Source organism: Sphaerodactylus townsendi, linkage group LG02 (genome assembly GCF_021028975.2).
Source record: "Sphaerodactylus townsendi isolate TG3544 linkage group LG02, MPM_Stown_v2.3, whole genome shotgun sequence".
In the NCBI taxonomy this organism is placed as follows: Eukaryota; Metazoa; Chordata; class Lepidosauria; order Squamata; family Sphaerodactylidae; genus Sphaerodactylus; species Sphaerodactylus townsendi.
This window is the reverse complement of record NC_059426.1, coordinates 176,343,640-176,354,528: the sequence shown is the minus strand read 5'-3', so window position 1 is coordinate 176,354,528 and position 10,889 is coordinate 176,343,640.

The following is a 10,889-nucleotide window of genomic DNA, read 5'->3' as shown; positions in this document are numbered from 1 at the left end:
CCACAGGTTAAGCCTCTCTTAAAGGGACAAAGCCCTGTTTCCCCTTCAGGTATCTCGGCTCTGTGTGGCTCATAGTTCTGCAGCAACAGAGAGACAGTGGCAAAAATGACCACAGAAAGCGATCCCTACTGGGGTTACAGCCACAGTCCTCTGCAGTGACTTAAATGAGGCAACGTGTACAGGGGTTTTTGAATACTTGAAGCTGCCTTGCAATGCCTCAGACCATTGGTCTATCATAGTCAATATCGTCTGCTCTGACGGGCAGCTGCCTCCAGGATCTCTGGTTCCGGTCTTTCACACCCACTCCTACCCAATCCTGTCATGCCCTCCCCTTGACCAAACCATTCAGAGTTCAGGGGCACACCTGAGCAGGGGAATCAACCCTCCATGTAACCAACCGTCATATTGTTACTGCCACAGGAAAATAAAGAAATATTTTCCTGAAGTCAGGTTGCCGGGCTACACTGGCTCCTTTCCCGGATGCGGAGACTTGTGTGGTTCAGAAGCCTTCATAAGGTTTAAAAAGAATGTATATGTGTGATTGTACCAATGCTATATGGTTTCCCTTGTGTTTGTGCCATTTTAGGATGTAATAAATGCCCCTTTTAAGTTGAATTTAGGATGTGCCTGTAGCTTAGGATGCTAGTTTAGTTAGGTTCTTCAGTTAGCTTAAGGTTTTGTTATTGTTAGATTTAAGAAAGACATGCCAATAAGTATCTGTGAAGCCTTGCCTACAAGTATAAGTATGTGTGTTTGTCCTTTAAGGTTTCCCTAATGTTTAAGTTAGAAATGTTATTTTTGAAATTTGTGTCTGATAGTAAAAGCAATAGCCAGTTAAGGTCTGATATTAAGGGACAAGGAAGTTGGCTCTGGAATGCAGCTCAGACCAATGCCCAGCCGGCTCTTTGATAAAGACAGCAACCCTCTTTGGAATTACAAATCAAATCTGCAGCCAGCACCCAGAGGTCTCCCAGCCGTTGGGAGACGTGCAGGAACTACCATTGGACAGTTTGAACTTTCCTTTTGTTACAGCATAGCAAGGCGGGAGCCTTAAGGCATCCCTGAAGGGTGTAGCCATCTGATAGCTGATAGTTGGGTGCGGCAGTGAGCCCATCTGGATTTCACGGACAATAGACACTATCTGCTGTCCCTTCAGGACCATTGCGAGATCCCGCGGGAAGACGCCTGACAGCGAGATTTGGGTTTCCCATGCAGAAAAGTGTAACTGTCTCTGGTTTGTAAACTGTTTGTTTATGATTGGTGTTTTGGGGTGAGGGACTTGCCCCCTCACCTCCCCTTTGCCCCCTTTGAAGTTTGGGAATAAGAGTTCTTGCACTGCGTTGCAAGAGCGCGATTCTCTCCTGTCTGAGCTGTGACGACCATCTGCAATAAAATCCTTTTGCTTTGAAGAACGCTTGCTCTCTGCGCCTCATTAAGTTGCTGAGCTGAAATCACTTATTGTTACCTGGCAATTTGCGGTAACAATATGTTAATGGGGCTTTTGTTCTAAATCTTGTAGCTAACCAGGCGGCCTCACCTGGAGCCTCTGGAATGGTGGAGGCCTCAGGCAAAAGACCATCACTTTGGCCTTGAGACACTCAGTACTCCATAACAAAGCCTTTCTCACACCTTGTTGTTCTACTAATCCGTGGGAAGATGGGAGGGGGTGTTTGAGCAGGGAAAAGGGGGGAATAAATGTATCTGCAGAAGCCTGGGTCCCCAGAACTGGCGTCCTGCAGTTTGCGCCCTTGTTGCCAACCCAATAAAGACTTCCAATTTCATATCCAGAGTCTGTTGAGTGACTGTTGTGGCAAGACCTAACAGTAGGTGCTGCGGATTTGAACCCGGGACTTCCTGCATGCTAAGCAGATACTTTGTTACTGAGCTACAGCCCCTCCCCTATCGAGTCCCAGCGACAAACGCCGACTATAAATAACCAAACTAATAATAATAAATATTGGGCTGCCGTTTTTTTTGCTTCCCCACTGAACTCTTGTTAATGTTTACTGCTATAAATTTATTTTATATGTTAATGATAGATACTGTTGTGATGTACTATGGCAGTGGTGGCGAACCTTTTCGAGACCGAGTGCCCAAATTGCAACCCCAAACCCGCTTATTTGCTTCATAGCAAACGTGCCAACACTGACGAAATTTAACCCTGAATACTGCCAAGGTTTTGGATTTAGAAAAAAAACTGTTGGCTCCTAGGTATGTGTTACTCGAAGTATGTAAGTTTGGTGGTAGCAGGTCGAGAAACTTACCTTTGCCAATCACAACCCGATGTTTGCAAGCCTTTCCATTGCCAGCAACCAAGCTTACTCCCAGGTAAAGGATTGCACTTTAGTTCTTTGCATGAAAATCAGTGGGGTTTAACAGTGCTTAACAGGGTTACCTACACTGCTTCCTCAAAAATAGGTCTTAGGTTTAATGCTAATAATCGAGCCCAGCGGCCCAGGCCAGCCTAGATGTGGGGGGGGGGGCACTCTGTTTGCCTGTGCCCAGAGAGAGGGCTCTGAGTGTCACCTCTGGCACCCGTGCCATAGGTTCACCACCACTGTACTATAGTCAATGTTGTTGCCTGTCTTGGATCCCGAGTCCTCAGGATGAAGCTGAATTCACAAACATTTCAAATAAACAAAATAAAATTCTTATCCCATCCCTTGGAGCATTTTCTCTCAGAATAGGTCATTAGATTGTCCCGAACTCAGATTCCTCTGACCTGACCTTTGGCTCAGCGGAGCAATTTACGAATGGAGAAACTTGAGGAGAGGGCGTGCATTTCAAAACCATACAAAGAAATGACTGTTTAATTTTGCAGAAGGGACTAGGAGGGAACTGTGCACTCCCTTGAGAGCAAAGATTGCCATTCGAGCACTGCCTTTTGTACCCATTTAGAGCACTTTCTAAAAAGTCAAGTTATTCTTCAGTCTGTAGTCGTCACTTGGAGATGGAACACAAGTTGCCCACATGCTTGATGCAATAACCGGACTTTGAATGTTGTGCCATTTGGGTGTTGCCAGATATTCTGTGAGATTGTTTCCAGCAAGCGGCTCTTGTATAGTCTGAATATTTAGAGCTCAATGTTAGAAGCAAGCCTTTATTGGCATAGACAACAGTGCAACAATAATAAAAAACGGAATTAAAAAGCATATACAATACAAGAAATAAATGTTAGGTCGAAGGAAATCTACTGGCGTTTGGTAATTTCCAGGAGAAAGTCTGCCACTGTCATACAGAGAGAAGCATCAGGATTGTCCAACAAGTAGTGTAATCTAATTAAATCGGGGAGATGTGGTAAATGTAGAGTAAGATAGAGCTCAATGTAAACCTAAGACTCTTTGACCACATGTTCTCCTATTGTTCTATTTGTCCCCTTCGGGGATAGGGCGGTATACTAAATTCATTTAATCTATCTATCTACCCATCTATCTATCTATCTACCCATCTATCTACCCATCTATCTACCCATCTATCTACCCATCTATCTATCTACCCATCTATCTATCTACCCATCTATCTATCTACCCATCTATCTATCTATCTACCCATCTATCTACCCATCTATCTACCCATCTATCTATCTACCCATCTATCTATCTATCTATCTATAATAGTAGTAGTAGTAGTAGTAGTAGTAGTAGTAGTAGTAGTAGTAGTAGTAGTAGTAGTAGTAGTATACCCAAAATTAGTGGCCCATTTTATCATACACTCCTTTATTTGTTCTCCTCCCATTTCATACCTCAAAAGTAGTACATACATTTTAGAAATAACATGTTCATCGTATTGTCAAAGGCTTTCACGGCTGGAATCACTGCGGGTTCCGGGCTGTATGGCTGTGTTCTAGTGCCATTTTCTCCTGAGGTTTCACCTTCATCTGTGGATCCAGATCCTCTGAAGATGCCAGCTACAGATGCAGGCAAAACGTCTGGAGAAAATGCTACTAGAACACTAGACGTACAGCCTGGAAACCACACAACAAATGTTCACCATTTGTACATAATTCCATTTCAAATTCAGTCTTGGTATTTTCAAAACCATACAGTCTTTTATCTAACTTAAATCTCTCAGATAATTAAGTAAGGAAGGAAACCAGTCACAAGAAATGCCTTCTGACAGTAATTGTCCTCTTGATTTCATTTTAACTTCCTTTTGAGCAGTGTTGAGAATGTCACCATATAGTACCATCCATTTATTTTCAAAAGTCAATTCGTGCCTAAATAGTGCTTCTTGTGTTGGCAGCCACCTGGATGTACGTTTGTCTTGAGTTGATATCATTCCACGTGGGGATCTTCTTTGTCTCAGCACCGAGAAGGCCGCTCACAGAATGCAAATAGCTGTGGTTACAGATCCGGTGAGCAGGCGCGCCACAAAGCAGGATTTTGCAGAGCAAGTGCAAAGTTGTCTGTGGCTCATGGTGGGCTCCAGGAGCATCACAGAGTCAAAATAGGGGAGGGGCACGCAGTGACAGTTGGGGAAATCAACGAAAGTCACCCTTTCCCTTTTTATAGAGAAAAAGTGACCCTTTCCACACAGATCTGATAAAACGTTTGTAAAACATTTTCAAACCTTTATTTGCACTCCCTCCCTCGAAACAATTCCTGGCTGCCATTATGTGATTTTCCCCTTTTTATTTTTTGAGTTCTCCGTTGAATGGATGTTTCACTGCTTCACAGCCTTGTGCTGTATTTTATACTCCTTGGTGTTGACCCATGGACCACATGTCTTGGGATAAGGAGGTGAAACATCCCAGTTTGGCCATGACTTCTGCATGGCTTCCAGGCCTGAATTGGGCCCGCCTCACAAGATTTCCCTTATCCTGCAGCTTTCAAAAAACGATAAAATTGGAGGTTCTTTTTAAAAAGCCTGGGCCGCTCCCGGGCAAACACTGCAGGAGACGGAGCAGTTTATTTGTCCCGCCTCTCCACCTGCTCTCCCCGCCCACAGCTGCAACCAATCAGAACGTCAGAAAAACGGGAATGTTCGCACATGCGCAGGAATCTACGTAAACTACGCATACGTTCATGTGGAAAATGAAAATAAACTGGGGGCTCGTGCATAATTTACTGGAGTTCTTCCTCCTGGCCTGAATACGCTGATGGGGCAGCCATGCGAAGGGAGAAACCAAGATACAAACAGCCCGGCATGTTTGATCCTAGTTTTCTCTTGGGATATTATGTCCGTGGGGAAAATGCCCTTCTTTATGTTTCAAAGGTTGGCACCCCAAAAATAAAAGAACAAAAAGAGAAATGCTTAGTGGACTTAGACCTAATTCTCTGTGTCAGCAATGCAGCAAAGCAATCCTAAATGATGCAAGATTGGAGTGAGGATTTCTTTGCTGGCATGTGATGCTCTTTGACTAGGCTGACCAGACGTCCCGCTTTTGGCGGGACAGTCCCACCTTGAAACAACTTGCCCCGCGGGTTTTTTCTGGGGTTCATGAGCAGTCGCGCCCTAATGACAGCAGCGAGGAAACGGAGCGCCCCAGAAGGCCGATGGCGTTTACCCTCTTGACTCTGCGGCTGCAAGTACGCATGCGCGCTGCGCGCAAGAGCCACCCGCCTCGTCTCCAATTCTATGAAGGTGACCATCTGGTCACCTTATCTTTGACCTTTATTATCATTGTCAACATTAACACAAATAAGGGTTTTTACTGTCTTGGTTGCCCCAACATTACTGGTTCTCCAGCAGTTTCTTCCCCATTGAGTTTCATTTGTATTCCCATTGACTACAGATGGGTGTGAAAGTTGAGCAATGAAGAAAGTCAACAAAAAAAACTTAATTCATTTGAAATGTGCTGTTTGAAGAAGAGAGTTTTATGGACATTTTATGGGCAAAACTTATTGGGAGAGAGTTTTGTGTACATTTGGTCTCTTTGGATCAAGCATTTGGGTTCAACCTTTGGGTTGAATTCTCTGTTGCTTTTGTTCTTACTCTGGAAGGTAAAGAATTCGTAAATGTCAATATTAGCACAGAATTCACACTTTCTGGGCAGAGTGGATTGCACGTCTGTGTCGTAATTGGAAAGTCATGAGTTCAAACCTTACATAGGGCGGGGCTCCGTTGGGTGAGCGGGTGGAATTTAGAATTTTTTTTAAATTAAATTTTATTGAGTAAGAAAAATTGACAATTTGAATTTCAGTTATTGCAGGATTAACAGAAATTGTTACATATAAGTTTTAACATAAAGTTATTACATGAAAAAAATCTATCAATTTAAAAACAACTCATTCTAACTTATGCATTACAGTTTTTAAACTAATATGCTTCCAGCTAGGATACATATAATCTAATACATGTAATTCAGTTCAATTTTGATCTATCTATTTAGTATATATACTTGTTGCTGTTTTATACAGAAAGAGATTTGTATATTAAATTCTAACTAGATGACCTGAGATACATATAAACTAGTCCATCATATCTATATACTTCGTCTTTGTTACTTAAATCTAATATTTCCTCCTTAATAATTTGAAGTTGAATAAGGTTTGTTACATCAATACATACATCAATACATATTATCTATACATAAAAGAAACAACTAATACTTAGTCTTCCGTAAAGTGCTGTCTATAGAGAGGAAAAGAGAAAAAAAGATGATTTAACAATTTATTACATTTTGAAGGAATACGAATTTTTTTTCACTCATCAAGTATTTTACTAACGGTGGAATTTAGAATTAGACTTCATAAGCAAATAATAAACTGGGGCGTTTTCCCCACGGATAAAATATCCTGGGATAAGGAAATGAACCATCCCGTTTTGGCCATGAATTCCGCAAGGCTTCCGGGCCTAACTTGGGGCCGCCCCGTGAGATTTCCCTTGTCCCGCGGCTTTCAAAAAACGATTAAATTGTCGGTTCTTTTGAAAAAGCCCCCACCGCCCCCGCTCCCACGCAAACAACGCAGGAGACGGGCAAGTTTATTCTTCTTGCTTTGCCGCCTGTTCTCCCGACCCCTTAGCTGCAGCCAATCAGAACGTCGGAAAAACGGAATCTATGCAAACTACGTAAACGTTCATGTGGAAAATGAAAACAAATTGGGGGCTCGCCCATAATTCACTGGAGTTCTTCCTCCCAGCCTGAACGCACTGGTGGGCAGTTGTGCGAAGGAAGAAACTAGGATAAAAAAACACCCTGGGATATATGATCCCAGGTCTATCCCAGGATATTTTGACTGTGGGGAAAAATGCCATAGGGCCTTTCCCCACTTTTCCCTCGGGCGCTGTCGCTGCGCACAATTCCCAGCGCGTGACATCCCTGGCGCGCGCCCGGGCATCCCCACGGTGCCCTTTGCAAGAGCGCCAGGGATGCCTTGTGCTGAGGGGGCGCGACAGTGGCAGCGTCGGGGCGGCTGCGCTGTCGCCGCCCCTCTCGTGGGGAGTGCCGGGGACCCTGCGCTACTCTCCTCAAGTAGTGTGGGGCTTAAGGTAAGTGGGGAAAGGCCGATAGTCTCCCAGACCTGGGTTAGATATAGCAGGACTTTTTACAGCGGAAAAGCAAAAATATGCAGTTTATCGGCATCCGAGTCAACTATGCTCGCCTTTCCCCTGTCATTAGCAGTCTGAGAAAAGTTAGAAACCAAGTCCAGCATCTGCAATCAATGCAGAGCAACATTAACTTGTACGATCACTGCAGCTAGCAAAATTGATTTCTTGCTGCTTCTTCGTCCGTGGATTGTATGGTGACAAGCAAGCTTTCTGGATTCATGGAATTATAACTTGTGGAGACTTGTGCATCGTTTGCTGTGGAAGGCGCAGTCTTACTGGCATTTATTTGCTGGTGGCTCCTTCTAGTGGCGGGGACTGATTTGACAGCTTGATGCAGGATCTTTGCTGTAGGCTTTGGAGCTACAGAGGCACTTTTGAAGAGAAGCGTTGCTGACCCCTGACCTTGCCACAACTTTCTGTATAAACAGATAGGTTTCTAGAATGCTCCCTGCACAGGGCAGAGAGAATGCTCCAGGACTCACTATTGATCAGTTGGGCAGTGTGTGTGTGTTAGGGCAGCCAATCTCCAAGTCAGGCCAGGGCCTTTTCTAGAATTACAACTGATCTCCAGGTGACAATGATCAGTTCTCCACCACTAGAGGGATGTGGTGGGGTCTTGCGACCCAGGCAACACTTTGATTCATCACGTGGGGGCTGTTTCAGGCCACCCCTTCCCCCAGCCTCCACCCGCTGCCTCCGGCTGCTGCTGAGCTCTGGAAATGCATCTGCTTCTTTCCCCCACCCGCTGGCCTGCCTTTTCTCAGCAGCATCAAACAGAGAGGCCGGGGGGGCTGTACTGAGCTTCGGAAACTTGCTGGGCTGGGAGACGTAGCCCCAGGCCAAGGCGTTCAGCAGTCCCTGTTGCTGCCTGTCAGCCACCTCTTCAGCTGACTGGGCTGGAGGGGGGAGCCCAGTGGGAAGACCCAAATGCCAGCCAGGGCTGCCAGCTGCCACTTCACCTGGGTCAGGCCAGTTGCCATTTTGTTCCCTCAGGAAAAGGGTCCTGAGTGGCTGTCGGCACCTGTCTGAGTTAAGTCCACCCTGTGAGGAGGAGGAAGAAGAAGAAGAGGAGGAGGAGGAGGAGGAGGAGGAGGAGGAGGAGTTTGGATTTATATCCCCCCTTTCTCTCCTGCAGGAGACTCAAAGGGGCTGACAATCTCCTTGCCCTTCCCCCCTCACAACAAACACCCCGGGAGGTAGGTGGGGCTGAGAGAGCTCCGAGAAGCTGTGACTAGCCCAAGGTCACCCAGCTGGCGTGTGTGGGAGTGCACAGGCTAATCTGAATTCCCCAGATAAGCCTCCACAACTCAGGCGGCAGAGCGGGGAATCAAACCCGGTTCCTCCAGATTAGATACACGAGCTCTTAACCTCCTACGCCACTGCTGCTCCTGGAATTGGTGTTTGCTGCATTTTTGGACCCGTGTGCTGAGTCATTTTCAGAGGGTCAGCAAAGCCATTCAGAAATCTGAATTGTTATTGAGTACTTGTGCAAGTGTGTACAGTTCACTTCAGGGTTTTTGAACAAAATTAAAAGATTTTGTTGAGCGTGAGCAATAAGCTCATCAAACCGCCTGGCCAAAATGTTAACTACAGAACTGCCACAAGGAGAAGAAGAGCCAGGAAATGGCAAGGAAATGGCGGAAGTGCACGTGGTCCTAAAGCCTCAGATGAACTTTCTTCAAGAGATAAGTGTAGGACCAAATCCTTTCTTTCTGAAGCCAGTTTAAGAAGAACATAAGAACACAAGAACAAGCCAGCTGGATCAGACCAAAGTCCATCTAGTCCAGCTCTCTGCTACTCGCAGTGGCCCACCAGGTGCCTTTGGGAGCTCACATGTAGGATGTGAACACAATGGCCTTCTGCGGCTGTTGCTCCCGATCACCTGGTCTGTTAAGGCATTTGCAGTCTCAGATCAAAGAGGATCAAGATTGGTAGCCATAAATCGATTCCCCTCCATAAATCTGTCCAAGCCCCTTTTAAAGCTATCCAGGTTAGTGGTCATCACCACCTCCTGTGGCAGCATATTCCAAACACCAATCACACGTTGCGTGAAGAAGTGTTTCCTTTTATTAGTCCTAATTCTTTCCCCCAGCATTTTCAATGAATGCCCCCTGGTTCTAGTATTGTGAGAAAGAGAGAAAAATTTCTCTCTGTCGACATTTTCTACCCCATGCATAATTTTATAGACTTCAATCATATCCCCCCTCAGACGTCTGCTCTCCAAACTAAAGAGTCCCAAACGCTGCAGCCTCTCCTCATAGGGAAGGTGCTCCAGTCCCTCAATCATCCTTGTTGCCCTTCTCTGCACTTTTTCTATCTCCTCAATATCCTTTTTGAGATGTGGCGACCAGAACTGGACACAGTACTCCAAGTGCGGTCGCACCACGGCTTTATATAAGGGCATGACAATCTTTGCAGTTTTATTATCAATTCCTTTCCTAATGATCCCCAGCATAGAGTTTGCCTTTTTCACAGCTGCCATGCATTGAGTTGACATTCCCATGGAACTATCAACTAAGACGCCTAAATCCCTTTCCTGGTCTGTGACTGATAGCACTGACCCCTGTAGCGTGTATGTGAAGTTTGGATTTTTTGCCCCTATGTGCATCACTTTACATTTTGCTACATTGAACTGCATTTGCCATTTCTGAGCCCACTCACCTAATTTATCAAGGTCCGCTTGGAGCTCTTCGCAATCCTTTGTGGTTCTCACCACCCTACATAATTTGGTATCATCTGCAAACTTGGCCACCACGCTACCCACCCCTACTTCCAGGTCATTTATGAATAGGTTAAAGAGCACTGGTCCCAAAACGGATCCTTGGGGGACACCACTCCCTACATCTCTCCATTGTGAGAACTTCCCATTTACACCCACTCTTTGTTTCCTGTTTCTCAACCAGTTTTTAATCCATAGGAGGACTTCCCCTCTTATTCCTTCATTGCTGAGTTTTCTCAACAGTCTCTGGTGAGGAACTTTGTCAAAAGCCTTTTGGAAATCCAAGTAGACAATGTCCACCGGTTCACCCCTGTCCACATGCCTGTTTACACCCTCAAAGAACTCTAGTAAGTTTGTAAGACAGGATTTGCTTCTGCAAAAGCCATGCTGACTCTTTCTCAGCAGGTCTTGCTTTTCTACATGTTTTATAATTTTATCTTTAATGATAGATTCTACTAATTTACCAGGAACAGATGTCAAACTGACTGGCCTGTAATTTCCCGGGTCCCCCCTAGATCCTTTCTTAAAGATTGGTGTGACATTGGCCATCTTCCAGTCTTCAGGGATGGAGCCTGATTTCAGGGATAAGTTGCATATTAAAGTGAGAAGATCAGCAATTTCATGCTTGAGCTCTTTAAGAACTCTTGGGTGAATGCAATCTGGGCCAGGGGATTTGGTA